This window comes from Euprymna scolopes, chromosome 27 (genome assembly GCF_053919585.1).
Source record: "Euprymna scolopes isolate OS-2025 chromosome 27, ASM5391958v1, whole genome shotgun sequence".
NCBI lineage: Eukaryota > Metazoa > Mollusca > Cephalopoda > Sepiida > Sepiolidae > Euprymna > Euprymna scolopes.
Genome location: NC_136508.1, coordinates 22082066 through 22100402, shown reverse-complemented (window position 1 = coordinate 22100402; position 18337 = coordinate 22082066).

The window sequence follows — 18337 nt, the reverse complement described above, 5'->3', positions numbered from 1 at the left end:
GGATAAAGCAAGCTGCCCTAAATACAAAAAAATGTCTGAGCATCCCCGTCGGCATTTCCCGGTTGGAGCACCTGAGGTGACAAGCAACAAATGTGCCTCACCCGAAACCTGCGTAGTAAGGCCTGGGAGCGTGGGTCTCCTTAGTGATACCCAGATAGCGTACCTCAATTCGGGCGGGGCGCCTGAGGTGACAAGCAACAAACTTGCCCCATCCGAAAGCTGGGTAGTAAGGCCTGGGAGCGTGGGCCACCTTGGTAATACCCAGATAGCGTACCTCTCTCCTTGGTGATAGTCAGATGGCGTACCTCAGTCCTGTTGGGCTGAGTATCAAAAACGAATTCTTGACGGGTACTTTCTACCCAGTCTCCAAGCCGCTTAAGCCACAAGGAGACTCATTCTCCAAACCATAATAGAGAATATTACTCCGAGAATTTGGACGATCTTATTCATAACTATGCGTCAGGACAAGCAACTAATGAGAAACCTCCGAAGTCATTATAAAAATATCGAATTTTGGATTTCAGTCAGTTCGCTATCAGTCTCCTTCTTGACTGGACCACTGCTGATCGTAACACCATTGATTCTTCGCCGACTGGATTTCTTACCGCCATCTTTGTTCTACAGAATCACTCAACACTCGCTGACTGAATATATTATTCAGCGACTGGATTAATACCGCATCTTTACTTACTGTACATCAAACGGATATCATATTAATTTCTATGCTATATCTCATGATGATAAAGGTCCATACACAATTCTAACGAGACCGACCCGGTAATTTCCGTTAAAAGGCTGGCGATGACCAAGACTTTTCTGATTCTCTCTTTATTCTAATTTGGAGCATATTGTGCATTGGGAAAAAGGGTGGCTGATTAATTTTTATCAATCCAAAACCAAGTTTCTATCTTTCCATCACAAACGCTTTGATACAACTGTCCCCAATTGAAGTGAATGTCTCCTGTTTTGAGCAACCGCCATGTTTTGACAATATTTCAGGGCTTATCTTCACTCTTTGCCTGAAATGCCACACATGCATCTATTGCTGAAAAAATGGTTACATCATTCTACCACTCTAGAAGATACGAGGTGCCTTCGATAAGTTTCGAGACTATTTTCATATAGGTACTATTATTGAGAGTAAACACATGAAGGTTTATGTTCCCTTCCCAGTCATCTCATTCGGCTGCAATACACTTATACCGTTCTAAAGTTCGGGAGTCTTCTTGTATGAGTATGTCCATGACCCTCGTCACAGATTCTTTTATCCCCTCAATTGTCTCATAACGACAGACTCTAAGGTTTTCCTGGAGCTTAGGGTATAAGAAAAATCACAGGGAGCAAGGTCTGGACTATACGGAGGGTGAAGAACTGCCTTTATACCCATCTTGGCCAAATACACGGATGGGGTTCTGGACTGGTACATTGTCATGGTTGAAATGCCACTGACTCGATTTGAAGAGTGCTGGTCTTTTCCGACAAAATTTCTTCTTTAACCCTCTTTAAAACCTCAACATAGTATCTCTTGTAGAAGCCAATCCATGTGAATCATGCCCGTTATGTCAACAAAGGGGATTATCATAACTTTCTGTGTGGATTTGCTCTGCCTGGCCTTTTTGACTCTAAAAGAGAGAGCATTCTTCTGGCAACTCTGTCTCTTTGTCTCTAAGTCATAACAAAGGATCCAGATTTCATCGGAGGTCACCAGAGCATCAAGAACTGTGGAAAACGTCGAGCAAATCTTCCGCATCTCCAGTTCCTCGCGAATAACTGTATGTAAATTTCCAACACTGACATCAAACAGTGCGCTTATTGTCTCTATAGACACACTACGGTCCTTATACATGAAATTCTGTATTTGGCCAATCAATTCTGGTGTTCTGACTTCCTTAATCCTCTCACACCTCATCATCTCTCACAAACTCCCTGCTTTCCTGGAATCTCTCACGCCACTCAGAAACTGATGCTTGATACGTGCAAGATGGTCCAAAAGCAGTCTGAAGCATTCCATAAGTTTCTGTGGCATTTTTATCATGTTTAAAACGGAATTATATTTTGTTCTTTTAAAATGTCCTCAGACCCAGATTGCATTTTTGAAATTCACCTGTTGTGACAATCAGACTTTACTAGCACACATTCCGATTCTTGCTGCAGCTGTTTATTAGAATCTGAAATCATAAAAAATTGGTCAGTCATCTTATAAGATGCACAGCAATAACATACTGAAGTTTCAAGAGTCTGCAACAATTTTTTTAAAAAAGTCTGGAAATTTATTTAAGGCACTTCGTAGTTACTCCTGATGCAATTGTCTGCCTAAATGAGCCGAACTTTCAGACAGAGTACTGTTGCCACATCTACTCAGAACATTATCTTCGAAACCTGGTGGATGTTGTCCTTTTCTTCTTTCTGCTATTTCTCCCACAGAAGAGATGTTGCGAGCTTATCTCCTTATTTTAATCGTGGATGTTTGAATGAGCTTCACTTCATGCTCCCTATGTAATTCATTCTAGGTAAACTTTCGGCTCGCCACAAAAACTATTATATAAGACCTTAACGAAAACTCAACGAACGTCTCTTTTTGTTACTTTCTTCATGAAAAGTTTTATTCGTTTTAGTTAAACAGAGAAAACGTTCGACGATCATTCCTAAAATACAACGACCACGAAAAAAATAAAAAGATGACGTATACACATTCTTTCACGCACGCATGTAAAAAGAACATGTAATTATTTTATTATTGGAAATAGTACAAAAAGCACTACCCATTTCTATTGACTTATTGTTGTGGGGCACAAATCACCCCTATTTAAGAACTAAGTGGAATCAACCAGTCCTAAGAATACCGCTGGTTTCAGAGACTATATGGAGACATTCATATCATGCTTAAACGCATGCTACGAACACATTCCTCTCATACTACTTTAGTGGCTCCTGTATTCTTTATGAGAAATGCATATAATATTTTATACACTTTACACTACTTGTGGTTTCTTTCATTTGTGACCCCTAGCACGGGTCTACGACACTTATAATGCTGAGTGTTTTAGACATGGATATCAAGTATAACTATTTTAGTCTTTTATATAAATCGATTATTATTTGACACCTGCTCTCATAGCGGACAAAATCACAGTATAAGCAGGGAATGAAAATGTGTTTTTCTTTACTGGTTATAGTGTTGAATAGTATTCCGGGCAACGCCGGAATTATTGCTGGTATTGCACACACGCATATGGAGCTGGATGCACACACGCAAGTATTCTGGAAATCTTCAAATCAAGAAAAGTCCTAACAATTGAAAGAAGAATGCAGAAACTTTGAAATCAACATGCTATGTGATATACAAAGATATGTACGTGATGTTGCCAAGCTAATCAAAAACCTTGATTCCAGTAAAGCAATCGGCCCTGGCGGTATTTCAATTATAGTACTACAAAAAACTTCAACTAGAAGTAGCGCTCATACTTACAAAACGGTTTAAACGCTGTCTTAAGGAGAATTGCTTCCCACCACCCTGGAAAATCTCATCAGTATACCCTGTATTTAAGAATTCAGGTAGTCGCTAAACTCCCTCTTAGTACACGCCAATAAGTCTCCTGTGCGTCATGAGTAAGTTGCTGGAATCTGTTAAATAGAGAAGTAATCAACCATCTCAGCAGAAATAACCTTTTAACACGCAATATGGTTTCCGTTCTGTTAGCTCTACAGCAGATGCGCTTACAGTTATATCTCATAGGATTAAAGAATCTCTTGACGAAGGCTACCTTTCAAGAGCAATTGCTCTTGACATATCAAAGGCTTTTGATAGAGTATGGCATAAACGTTTACTTCTTAAAATCTTCAGCCACGGTATAGCTGGAAATGCCGTCTCAATTATTAAATCATTTCTCTCTGATAGGCTCATAAGAGTAGTGGTTGATGGGCAGAAATCAGAAACTCACAATATTAATGTTGGAGTCCCTCTGAGCTCCATGCTGGGCCCAACTCTCTTCCTGATCTATATTAATGATCTTCCAAATCACATCCTTACATCATTCGTAGACATTTATGCTGATGACACTACTATCTATGGTAGCACATCTAAAGCCGTAAACGACCAAGTTCTCTCTGATTCCCTCTCCTCTGATCTTGACCAAGTGGTACAATGGGGAAAGGAGTGGCTTGTTACTTTTAATGTATTTAAAACTAAGCTTTTATGTTTACATCACCAACGCTCTGATCCCCGTCTGGCATCAATTGAAATGAATGGCTCTCGTCTTGGAGAGGCCACATGTTTTGAAATGGAACACATACATTAAATCCGTTGCCAAGGCCGCTGGAAAAATGGTAGGATGCTTCTATCGATCCAGTAGATATCTCACTTCTCATGCCAGGTACGTTCGAGGATGGTATACTGCGCCACATCTGGGCAGGAGCTGCTAGAACATCTTATCCTGCCTTGATAGAGTTCAAAATAGACTTCGTAGTCTCATAGGGGATGCCTTTTTCTCTTTCCTGCAACCTCTTTCTCACAGAAGAGATGTTGCGAGTTTGTCTCTGCTTTATCGTTATTTTCATGGCAAGTGCGTGACTGAACTTCAGTCTATGGTCCTCCCCTCGCCAAACTTTCACAAGAAACAACTGTCTAGCAGAAAACACTATCAATAATTCGCCCCACTCTTTATCTGGTCCTAAACCTTAACGTAGATTCCATGAACAAAGCTTCTTTCTTAGAACTGCACGCCTATGGAATTGTCTTCTGACTTCCTGCTTTCTAGCTGACTACAATATGGTCGTCTTCAAGTCTAACGTAAACAAGTTTTTTTATGAGCCGTTCCATATAAGGTAACAAATTTACCGAATTTTCATTACTAACGATTACTTTATTGTCCAATTGTATATTTTACACTCTTTAACCCTTATCCTCGAGTGGCCTCTTGGCCTTTACAAGTGGTGATGCCTTTGTAAAAAAATCGTCAACTGACAAGTTTTGAAAACAGCCACATTGAAATTTGGTCTTGGACAAATTTAATAAGGGCTAGTAGAATGCGACATGGAAAAACGAAATTCCTATCTAAAGTTTTTTATAAATAAAAAAAAACAATGCCAGCAAAGGAAGAAGTCAGCCGGAGAGAAGGGCACCGAGACGATCAGTTGTCATTTTGTGTCAGCCACAACACTCCACCACGCTCCATCTCTGTCTCTCGTTCTCTCTCTCTCCATAGCACATTGAGACAAAATTAAACAATAATTTGTCATTCCTTTTTTTATAAACTTACGTCAAGTGTTTTTTTTTTTGAAACAACTATCTTATATACATTTACGAACTTGAAACTCTATTTAACAGATAAAATAGACGACATTGTCCAAATCTAAAGAACTACAGCATAACGTAACAATAGCTGACACTGAATGGCAGGAACCAGTAATGACAATTGGAAATGCAACCAGTGTCCACCAGTACACGCAAGTAAATTAAGTAACGACCACAAAACAGCACTAAACACAAGTGACCATGATTGGCCGCCACAGGTAACCAGTGAATGCCAGTGCCGAACAATGCCCAAGAGTTGAAGACAGACTATTTTATTTTAGAGCAAGCCAATGGAGACCGACACTGATCATAACCGCCAGTGACAGCCAATGACTTCAGCTATCTACTATTGGCAGAGAATGCCCAACAGTGAAAGCCATATAATTGCAGTTTGGCCACAGCCGACAGTGCACATTATGTCCCACAGCTAACAACCGTTGTTTAGTTTGTTTTCAGAGGGGGCTTATCTGTTCTGACTTTGCGTCATAATTCCACCGGACAACTCCGGTACACGGATCCTGCTGATTCATAATATAAGCGGCAGGCTATGTGTTTGTTTGCAGTTTTACCGCATTTTGTATTTGTTCAAGGGAGATAATTACAAAAAATAATCCTGCCACAACTAGCGGTGATGTGGAGAACAGACACTACAGATTGATCTCAGCCAAAAGACATTTGAACCATCATAAAATAATGTAAAACATAAATCTACCATTTTAAATTTATAAAAATATCTGTAAACACATATAATGTGTAAATATATATAGCTTTTTAAATAAATAATTTTTTATTTTTATTTATATCTATAATATTGTGAGGTCTACGTGTGCACGTGACATATATAGAAAGGAAATACGTTTTACTTTTCCTTATACTGATAATATATTATGATAATCGTGAACGCAGACCTTTTATAAAAAGAAAAACACGTTTCACTTTAAATGTATTCATACAAATAATAGTTTGCAGAATGCGTTTGACATTTATAACAAGAAAAAAAAACAATTAATTTTAATTTATTCATATCAATGATACACTTTTATGCCCTCAAACGCTATTCCTATTATTTAACGTATAACTGGAAGATATCTGAATTCATACCTTTCCCCAAATTAAAAATTATACAATAGCACTGACAAAAATCGAACCTACCACAACGAACCAACCACAATTCGCGTCCATAAATATTAAATAAATCTACAAAGGGTAGATTCGCCGTAAAATGACACGCCAGACAGAGTTAAGTCTAAACCTAAAAATATCTTTGAACATCGGCCAAAGCTAATCAGTTCTGATGAATGACAGGGTAACGCGAGAGGAGAACGAACCGCAAGCTATAAATAATCCAACCGTCAAGATAATCTCTCGCTAATCCCGTGTTTAAATATCCGCAGCGTATGGCATTAACTAATATTTCATTCGATGGAGAGTGAAATCCGCTAAGAAATTTGCCAAATATTCTGATCGCATCACAAGAAGTTCAGAAGAAAGGAAAACAAAACAAAACAAAACAAAACAAAAACAAACAAGAACGGCTTCAGGTTTCTGAATTGTCGAGATGAGGATTGGTTATTCATAATATTTGGATTAATCGGACTGCTACTCTAATCTTGAGTGTGATTTTCAAAACGTTTTGATCGATGCAACTTCCGACCTCTTTCAGGTATTTCGGTACTCCTGCAGAGAGTGATCCGTGCTGAAATAATAACGTTATTATTTAAAAAGCCATTCTTAACATGGGGAGGGGAGGGTGTTTTGTACCTATTCTGGTCTTTAACCTTACAATTGAATAAAAAAACATAAAGGGAATCGTGTGTGTGACATATATTTTCAGAACCTACCTCTGCTTCTTCGATGTTGGACCATCTGGAAATTTCTCATGCTGGAGGGAGACTTGATACCTGTTTGACGAAGATTTATCACTCCAAGACGATGAATGGGTTTTATAGTTTTTATTTCACTTTCCCCAGAGGTCCTGCAGAAGTAGAAGTGAAATCGGCTTGTGTGGGTTCTTCTTCTACACACGTCAGCGTTCATCTCCCCCCTCCCCAGTTAAGAGGGGGAGACAACGGAAAACCCGTCCGTCTTCTTCAAAGCCCAAATCAAATCTCTCAGATCTGCCAACCACGTCACTCATACGTAATCTTGTCAGCTGACCTTCGGTTCTGGTAAACGTGTCTACCTCCACGTTTACTCACCCCCTCTCTCTCTCTCTCTCTCTCTCTCTCTCTCTCTCTCTCTCTCTCTCTCTCTCTCTCTCTCTGTAACACTTGGAAAAAAATCAATTGTAAAAGTGAAATCCTGGAAGTTGAAGGTTTAATTCTAATAATAATTCTTCATAAAAAAAAAACAAATTCGCGAAATTCGTTTTTAATAGGCCAATCTGACAACCCTGGACAAGATTAGTAATAACCTCCCTTTAATGTAGCCTTGTTTTCGAATATCATTATAATAATAAATGGTCATTGTTATAATGGTATGCGAAAGGAGCTCGTAGTAGTTTCGATGTGCAACGGTTCTTCATGGAAGAAAGAGACCAGTAAAACGTAGCGTAAAAAAAGAGAATATTAAAAAGAAATAAAGAGAAAAAAAACATTGTCGAACCAAATGTGCTGGACTGAAGGAGAAAATTAAAGATTGCTTATCACAATGACATTTTATTATTTGCATTCAATTGTGTAGCACAATATTTCTTTCTGGGCATTTATTAATATTTATTAATTTATCTCATTTGGGTCAGTTCTATTATATTTAAAATGCAACGGACACTGTTTTCATAGAAATGTTCATAAACTCATATTTGCTGCGTGTTATTAGTTTTTCTTGTCCCCCCCCAAAAAAAAGTGTTTTTGCGCTATAGAGAAAAACATCAGCGTTATTAAAACATCTTTGTTTATTAAAGATATTTTTATTAGCGGGATTTTCGCGTGTCCTTCTAACATTCAAATATTACGACAAAAAAATAGTTAACGAGAAAGTTCTTAAACTGATCTGTTGTGAGGGAACTTAGAACAGAGGGTGATGATGACATTTATGTACTGCTTAATTACGACGACGAATGATGCGATTCTTGGAGACTTCGTATTATTATTATTATTATTATTATTATTATTATTATTATTATTATTATTATTATGATGATGATGATGATGATGATGATGATGATGATGATGATGATGAAGCTGAGACATTTCTGCAAGAGTTCTTGCTAACACAGATAGATGGGAGATACATTCTTGAAAGAGAGGAATGTGTAATACAGTTCTTTTACAAAAGAGTAGAAGAATCATTACATGATGATGGCGGAGGCAGCCAATTAATACTTGAAGGGAGTTATACACAAAGTTCGTTTAACAAGATGATAGACAAAATACATTTATCTTTTTCTTTTTGGATGGAATGACGACAGACGAAGACAACAGTTTACAAATATTAGATGATTCTTTATACAGTCCAGCTGGATGATTGATAATTGTCAGGGATTCAAGCCTTTAGACTACATGGTCTCCTCTCCCCCATCGCCTCTAAAGGGCATCAGCTTCCAGTCGACCGACTCTCTCTGAGTCTCTCTGGCTGTGACTGTGTTTATGATTGACTCTAACTTAGAAGCCTGTCTCAATAAATTGAGAATCTTCTTTTGTTATGACGTCAGAGGTGTGGTCAACCAATGTGACTTTATACGGTTTCAATTTACCCGTACCCTTTGCACATGTATCTACACACCTCTGATAAACAAAAGAAATTCATAAATTTTATTGTGTCTCTTTTAACCTATTTTGTTAATTATTTCTAAAACTCGTATCGTCCATGCTTTTAACTGACATATTTAATATCCTGTTATTTCTAAAAGAATGAACAATCACCTGCATTCAGTAATTAAATAGCTATCTGTGACATAAACAATATTTAGTTATTTGCGAGAACAATGACAATTGTTCTGCATTCCAAGCATTTCAATATCTATTATCTTTTAACACTTGTCTACTGGGTTCGATCCTAACCTTTTCCTAATATCGTTTTCAAACTAATCTAGTTTTGCTTTCTTACTTACTGGGGTCTGTCCCTTTTCATAACAAAGCAATAGCCCTTTTAAAGAAATAATTCCAATCATTAGAAGTGAATAAACATTACATTATTAAACAGTGGTTAACATTATATATTTTTATGAGTTCTGCGTTTATGTAAAATTACATGCAGGAATTGACAGTAATTGTTATTTTTCCGTATGTCTAGTGTGCACGAGCATGTAGGCTCGATCTGCGGTGTACCAGAAGCGGACGTGACGTCACATGGCTAAAAGAGAGAGTGAACAAGTCGGTTGAAAGTCTCGAAGCGAACAGCGTACTAGAGAATAAATTGAGATCGACGATAAACATAAAGACAATAAGACATCACAATAAGAGTTTAGCGTAACCTTTACTCCATGAGCAGGAGAAAAGGCAACATCAGTATCTCAATAAATGTTCCATTGTTTTTTGTTTCTTTCTACTGTTGTTAAGCATCAGTTCCGAGACTATAGCCATGGGTGGGCAACGCGAAGTATGGACTAATTTTGCTGTTGTGATTTTTGTTTGCATTGATAATTATCCGGATTATAATTATTATATTTATTTGCAACTCATGAGAATTTATGTGATAGTAAGTAAGGCAGTAAAAAGAAATTAGAAAAACTATACATATATATATATATATATATATATATATATATACATATATATATATATATATATATATATAATTATATATATATAATTATAAAGAAATAGGTGATAAGTAATTGAGCTTAGTAGAAAGACAATGGGAGATCTGGCTCACCAAGGCACACAAAGGCGATCAAAAATAAAATAGTTAATTAAGGTGTTGTGGTGACTGAGACAAAAGATGACACATAGAAGTCAATATATTTAGAATATGTTTACGGATATTTGACAAGTGTCGGTGAGCTTGTGACAGTTAACGACAGTTTACAGTTTGCGACAGTTGCCGGTAGGTTGTAGCTAGGAAGCTGAGATGAGGAGATGACGAATATGACTTCGACAGAAAACTAATGTTTGGGTCTGCAGAATGTGTTGAAGTTTTGTTTTCAATGGGAAGCAGACCAGTAGAACAGTGTTACACAGGCAAAAAAATTTATTAATTTAATTATTTATTGCGGACTATTATCCTCATTTCGTTAACAACGTTTCGATCAACTATTCCTCTGGTTTCAGAAGGTGATAACCGCAAGGTATAGGTACTCCGAATATCCGAATCTTATTGTGGTTCAGTATTTCTATTGTGAAGCGATTTATTCGAATAAAATATGAGAAAAGGGCAATTATTGAAAAGTATACCGTAAAAATTAACAATATTATACAGATCAAACATACAATTAATATTTTTTTTTACATAGGCAACACCACATATCAAAGCCAAAAGGCCACTCAAGGATAAGGGTTAAAGAGTGTTAGGGTTGGGGTAAGAGCAAGGGTTAGGGTAAGATTAATGAAGAACAACACATGATAAAATTGTCTCTAGGATGGGTTAGGGTTAGGGTTAGGGTTAGGGCAAGGGTTAGAGTTAGCTTTTTTTTTAAATTAATTATTGTTGCTGATATTCATGAACAACAACACATGATAAAATTGTCTCTAGGAGTGTGAGAGTTAGGGTAAGGATTAGGGTTATGGCTAGGGAAAGGGTTAGGGTAAGGGTTAGGGTTGGGGTAAGGGCAAGGATAAGGGTTAGCTTTTTTTTTAATTCATTATTATTGCTGATATTCATGAAAAACAACACATGATTAAATTGTCTCTAGGATGGTAAGGGTACGGGTCAGGGTACGGGTTAGGGTTAGGGTTATGGCTAGGATTAGGGTGAGGGTTAGGGTATGGGTAAGGGTTAGGGTTAGGGTTAGGGTTAGGGCAAGGATAAGGATTAGCTTTTTTTTAAATGGATTATTATTTCTGATATTCATGAAAATTAACACATGATAAAATTGTCTCTTGGATGGTAAGAGTTAGGGTTAGGGTTATGGAAAGGGTTAGGGTTAGGGTATAGGGTTTGGGCTATGGTTAGGGTTAGGGTTAGGGTAAGGGCAAAGATAAGCATTAGCTTTTTTTTTAAATGCATTATTATTGCTTATATTCACGAAAAACAACACATGATAAAATGGTTCTCTAGGATGGTAAGAGTTACGGTTAGGTTTATTGTTAGGATAAGGGTTAGGGTTTGGGTTATAGCTACGGTTAGGGTTAGGTTTAGAGTAAGGGTTAGGGTAATGGCAAGGAAAAGGGTTAGCTTTTTATTTTAAATTCATTATTATTGCTGATATTCATGAACAACCACACTTGATAAAATTGTCTCTCGGATGGTAAGAGTAAGGGTAAGGGTCAGGGTTGGGATTAGGGTTATGTCTAGGGTTGGGGTTAGGGGTTGGGTGAGGGTTAGGGTAAGTGCAAGGATAGCGGTCAGCTTGTTTTTTTAAATTCATTATTATTGCTGATATTCATTAAAAATAACACATGATTCAATTCTCTCTAGGGGTTAGGGTTATGTCTAGGGTTAGGGTAAGGGTTAGGGTTAGGTCAAGCATAAGGGTTGGCTTTTTTTTAAATGCATTATTATTGCTGATATTCATGAAAAAAACACATGATAAAATTGTCTCTTGGATGGTAAGAGTTAGGGTTAAGGTTAGGGTTAGGGCTAGGGATAGCGTAAGGGTAAGGGTTAGGGCAAGGGTAAGGGGTAGGGTAAGGGTAAGGGAAAGGATAAGGGTTAGCTTTTTTTAACTTCACTATTATTGCTGATATTCATTAAAAACCACACATGATATAATTGTCTCTAGGATAGTAAGAGTTAGGGTTAGGGTTATTGTTAGAGTTATGGCCAGGGTTAGCGTTAGGTTTAGGGTTACGGTTAGGGTAAGGGTAAGGATAAGGGTTAGCTTGTCTCTAGGATCGTAAAAGTTGGGGAAAGGGTTGTTGTTAGGGTTAGCGTAAGGGTTAGGGTTATGGCTAGGGTTAGGTTTAGGGTTAGGGTTTGGGTTAGGGTAAGGGCAAGGATAAGGGTTACCTTTTTTTTAAAATTCATTATTATTGCTGATATTTATGAAAAATTAATCATGATAAAATTTTCTCTGGGATGGTCAGAGTTAGAGTCAGGGTTATTGTTAGGGTTATGGCTAGGGTTAGGGTCAGGGTTAGGGTAAGGGCAAGGATAACTGTTAGCTTTTGTTTTAAAAGTCATTATTATTGCTGCTTTTCATGAAACACAACACATAATAAAATTGTCTCTAGGATGGTAAGAGTGAGGGTTAGGGTAAGGGTTAGGGTTACAGTAAGGGCCAGTGTTAGGGTTAGGTTTAGAATAAGGGCAAGGATAATGGTTAAGCTTTTTTTTAAAATGCATTAATATTGCTGATATCATGAAAAACAACACATGATAAAATTGTTTCTAGGATGGTAATAGTTAGGGTTAGGGTTAGGGTTAGGGCTAAATTTAGTGTTAGGGTTTGGGTAAGGGCAAGGATAAGGGTTAGCATTTTTTAAAAAATTCATTATTATTGCTGATATTCATGAAAAACCACACAGGATAAAATTGTCTCTAGGATTGTAAGAGTTAGGGTTAGGGTTAGGGTTAGGGTTATTGCTAAGGTTGGGGTTATTGTTAGGGTAAAGGTTAGGGTTAGGGTTAGGGCCAGGATCAGTGTTAGGTTTTTTTAATGTGATTATTTTTTCTGATATTCATGAAAAATAACACATGATAAATTTGCATCTTGCATAGTAAGAGTTAGGGTTAGGGTTATTGTTAGGGTTAGGTTTAGGGTTAGGGTTAGGGTTTTGGCTATGGTTAGGGATAGGGTTAGGTTAAGGGCATGGATAAGGGTTAGCTTTTTTTAAAAATGTTTCATTTTTCCTGATATTCATGAAAAACAACACATGATAAAATTGTCTCTAGGATAGTAAGAGTTAGGGCAAGGGTGAGGGTTAGGGTTAGGGTAATGACTAGGGGTAGGGTTAGGGTTAGGGTAGGGAAACGGATAAGGGTCAGTTTTTTTTTTAAATTCATTATTATTGCTGATATTCATGAAAAACACCACATGATTGAATTGTCTCGAGGATGGTAAGAGTAAGGTTTAGGGTTAGGGTTGGGGTAAGGGTTAGGATTATGGCTAGGGTTAGGGTTAGGGTAAGGGCAAGGATAAGGGTTAGCTTTTTTTAAAATGTATTATTATTGCTGATATCAATCAAAAACAAATATGACAAAATTGTCTCTAGAATCTTAAAAGTTAGGGTAAGGGTTGTAGTTAGGGTTAGGGTTAGGGTTAGGGTTATAGCTAGGGTTAAGTTTAGGGTTAGGGTTTGGGTTAGGGTAAGGGCAAGGAAAAGGGTTACCTTTTTTTTAAAATTCATTATTATTGCTGATATTCGTGAAAAATAACACATGATAATATTGTCTCTAGGATGCTAAGAGTTAGGGTCAGGGTTATGGGTAGGGTTATGGCTAGTGTTAGAGTTAGGGTTAGGATTAGGGTAAGGGCAAGGATAAGTGTTAGCTTTTGTTTTTAAATTAATTATTAGGGTTAGGGTAAGGGTTAGGGTTAGGGACAGGGCTAGGGTAAGGGTTAGGTTAGGGTTAGGTTAGGGTTAGAATAAGAGCAAGGATAATGGTTAAGCTGTTTTTTTTAAATGCATTATTATTGCTGATATTATTGAAAAACAAAATATGATAAAATTGTCTCTAGGATGGTAAGAGTTAGGGTTAGGGTTGGAGTTAGGGGTTGGGTTAGGGCTAGGGTTAGGGTTAGGGTTAGGGTAAGGGCAAGTGCAAGGCTAATGGTTAGCTTTTTTTTTTAAATTCATTATTATGGCATATATTCCTGAAAAACAACACATGATAACATTGTCTCTAGGATGGTAAGAGTAAGGGTTAGGGTTAGGGTTAGGGTAAGGGTAAGTGTTATGGCTAGTGTTATGGCGAGGGTTAGGGTTAAGGTAAGAGTTAGGGTAAGGGCAAGGATAAGAGTAAGCTTTTTTTTTAAATTCAATATTATTGCTGATATTCATTAACAACAACACATGCTAAAATTGCTTTTTTTTTTAAATTCATTATTATTGCTGATATTCATTAACAACAACACATTCTAAAATTGTCTCTTGGATGGTAAAAGTTAGGGATAGTGTAAGGGTTACGGTAAGGGCTAGGGTAAGGTTTAGGTTAGAGTTAGGGTTAGGGTTAGAATAAGGGCAAGGATAATGGTTAAGCGTTTTTTTTTTAAAGATATTATTATTGCTGATATTCATGAAAAACAACACATGATAAAATTGTCTCAAGGATAGTAAGAGTAAGGGTAAGGGTGGTGGTTAGGGTTAAGCTTATGACTAGGGGTCGGGTTAGGGTAAGAGTAAGGGACAGGATACTGGTCAGCTTTTTTTAAAAATTCATTATTATTGCTGATATTCACGAAAAAAAAAAACACATGACACAATTGTCTCTAGGAGGGTAAGAGTAAGGCTTAGGATTATTGTTAGGGTTAGGTTTATGGCTAGGGTAAGGGTTTAGGTTAGGGTAAGGGCAAGGATAAGGGTCAGCTTTTTATTTTAAATTCATTATTATTGCTGATATTCATGAAAAACAACACTTGATAAAATTGTCTTTAGGATGGTAAGAGGTAGGGTTGGGGTTAGGGTAAGGCTTAGGGTTAGGGCTAGGGTTAGGGTTAGGGTTAGGGTAAGGGCAAGGATAAGGGTTAGCTTTTTTTAAAAATTCATTATTATTGCTGATATTCATTAACAACATCACATGCTAAAATTGTCTCTAGGATGGGAAGTGTAAGGGTTAGGGTTAGGGTTACGGTTACGGTAAGGGCTAGGGTAAGGGTTTGGTTAGGGTAAGGGTTAGGGTTAGAATAAGGGCAAGGATTATGGTTAAGCTTCTTTTTTTTAAATGCATTTTTATTGCTGATATTCATGAAAAACAACACATGATAAAATTGTCTCTAGGATGGTAAGAGTTTGGGTTAGGGTTGGGGTTAGGGTTAGGGTTAGGGTTAGTGTTATGGCTAGGGTTAGGGCTAGGGTTAGGGTTAGGGTTAGGGTAAGGGCAAGGATAAGGGTTAGCTTTTTTTTTTTAAATTCATTATTATTGCTGATATTCATGAAACGCCACACATGATAAAATTGTCTCTATGATAGTAAGAGTTAGGGTAAAGGTTCGGGTTAGGATTATTGCTAGGGTTGGGGTTAGGTTAGGGTTAGGGTTAGGGCAAGGATTAGGGTTAGCTTTTTTTAATTGGATTATTATTTCTAATATTCATGAAAAATAACACATGATAAAATTGTCTCTTGGATGGTAAGAGTTAGGGTTAGGGTTATTGTTAGGGTTAGGGGTAGTGTTATGGCAAGGGTTAGGGGTAGGTTAAGGGTAAAGTTTAGGGTAAGGGCAAGGACTGGGTCAGGTGTTTATTTTAAATTAATTATTATTGCTGATATTCATGAAAAACAATACTGATAAAATTGTATCTAGGATTGTAAGAGTTTGGGTTAGGGTTAGGTTTAGGGTTAGGGTTAGGGCAAGGGTTAGGGTTATGGTTAGGGTGAGGGCAAGGATAAGGGTTAGCTTTTTTTTTTAAATTTAGTATTATTGCTGATATTCATGAAACACCACACATGATAAAATTGTCTCTAGGATTGCAAGAGTTAGGGTTTGGGTTAGGGTTAGGGCAAGGGCTAGGGTTAGGGTTAGGGTAAGGGTAAGAGCTAGGCTTAGGGTTAGGGCTAGGTTTAAGGTTAGGGTTATGGTTAGGGCTAGGGTTAGGGCTAGGGTTAGGGTCAGGGTTAGCGTAAGGGCAAGGATAAGGGTTAGCTTTTTTTAAAAAATTCATTATTATTGCTGATATTCATGAAAAACAACACATGATAAAATTGTCTCTAGGATGGTAAGAATTAGGGTTAGGGTTAGGGTAAGGGTTATAGCTAGGGTTAGGGTTAGGGTTAGGGTTAAGGTCAGGGTTAGGGTTAGGGCAAGGATAAGGGTTGGCTTTTTTTAATTGGATTATTATTTCTGATATTAATGAAAAATAACACATGATAAAATTGTCTCATGTATGGTAAGAGTTAGGGTAAGGGTTATTTTTATGGTTAGGGTAAGGGTTATGGTTAGGGTAAGGGTTTGCGCTATGGTTATGGTTGAGGTTAGGTTTAGGGCAATGATAAGGGTTAGTTTTTTTTTAAATGCATTAATGTTGCTGATATTCATGAAAAATACCACATGAAAAAATTGTTTCTAGGATAGTAACAGTCAGGGTAAGGGTGAGGGTTAGGGTAAGGGTTATTACTAGGGGTAGGGTTAGGATTAGGGTAAGGGAAAGGATAAGGGTTAGCTTTTTGTTTTAAATTCATTATTATTGCTGATATTCATGAAAAACAACACATGATAAAATTGTCTCTAGGATGGTAACAGTTAGGGTTAGGGGTAGGGTTAGAGTTAGGGTTAGGGTTATGGCTAGGGTAAGGGTTAGGGTTAGGTTTAAGGGAAGGGAAAGGATAAGGGTTAGCTTTGTTTTTTAAATTCATTATTATTGCTGATATTCATGAAAAACAACACATAATAAAATTGTGTCTAGGATGGTAAGAGTTAGGGTAAGGGTTAGGGTAAGGGTTAGGGCTAGGGTTATGGCTAGGGTTAGGGTTAGTGTAAGGGTTTGGCTTGGGTTTAGGGTAAGGGCAAGGATAAGGGTTAGCTGTGTTTAAAATTCATTTTTGTATGATATTCATGAAAAATAACACATGATAAAATTGTCTCTAAGATCGTAAGAGTAAGGATTACGGTTAGGGTTAGGGTTATGGCTAGGGTTAGGGTAAGGGCAAAGATAAGGGTAAGCTTTTTTAGGGTAAGGGTAAGGGCAAGGATAAGGGTAAGGGTTAGGGTATTGGATAGGATAAGATTTAGCCTTTTTTTTATTCATTATTATTGCTGATATTAATGAAAAACAACACATGATAAAATTGTCTCTGGGATGGTAAGAGTTACGGTTAAGGTAAGGGTTAGGGTTATGGCTAGGGTAATAGTACGGGTTTGGGTTAGGGTTAGGCAAGGATAAGGGTACGCTCTTTATTTTAAATTCATTATTATTGCTGATATTAATTAAAAGTAACACATGATAAAATTGTCTCTAGGATTGTAAGAGTAAGGGTTAGGGTTAAGGTTAGGGCTAGGGTAAGTGTAAGAGTTAGGGTAAGAGCACAGATAAGGGTTAGCTTTTTTTATAAATGCATTAATATTGCTGATATTAATGAAAAACAACTTATGATAAAATTGTCTCTAGGATTGTAAGAGTTAGGGTTATGGTTAGGGTTAGGGCAAGGGTTAGGGCTAGGGTTGGGGTTAGGGTTAGGGCAAGGATCAAGGTTTGCTTTTTTTTAATTTATTATTGTTGCTGATATTCATGAAAAACAACACATGAATAAATGATCTCAAGCATGGTAAGAGTTTAAGGTTAGGGTTATTGTTAGGGTTAGGGTAAGGGTTAGGGTCATGGCTAGGGTTAGGGTAAGGTTTAGGGTTAGGGTTAGGGTAAGGGTAAGGGCAAGGATTAGTGTTAGCTATTTATTTATAATTAATTATTATTGGTGATATTACTGAAAACAACACATAATTAAATTGTCTCTAGCATGGTAAGAGTAAGGGTTAGGGTATGGGTAAGGGTTAGAGTTATGGCTAGGGTTAGGGTAAGGGTAAGGGTAAGAGCAAGGATCAGGGTTAGCTTGTTTTGAAAAATTCATTATTATTGCTGATATTCATGAATAACAACACATGATTAAATTGTCTCTAGGATTTTTAGAGTAAGGGTAAGGGTTATGGTTAGGGTCAGTGCTGGGGTAAGGGTTAGGGTTATAGGTAGGGTTAGGGTAAGAGCTGGGATAATGGTTAGCTTTTTTTAAAAATGCATAATACTGCTGATATTCATGAAAAACAACACATGATAAAATGGTCTCTAAGACGGAAAGAGTTAGGGTTAGAATTAGGGTTAGGGTTAGGGTTAGGGTTTTGGCTAGGGTTAGGGTTAGG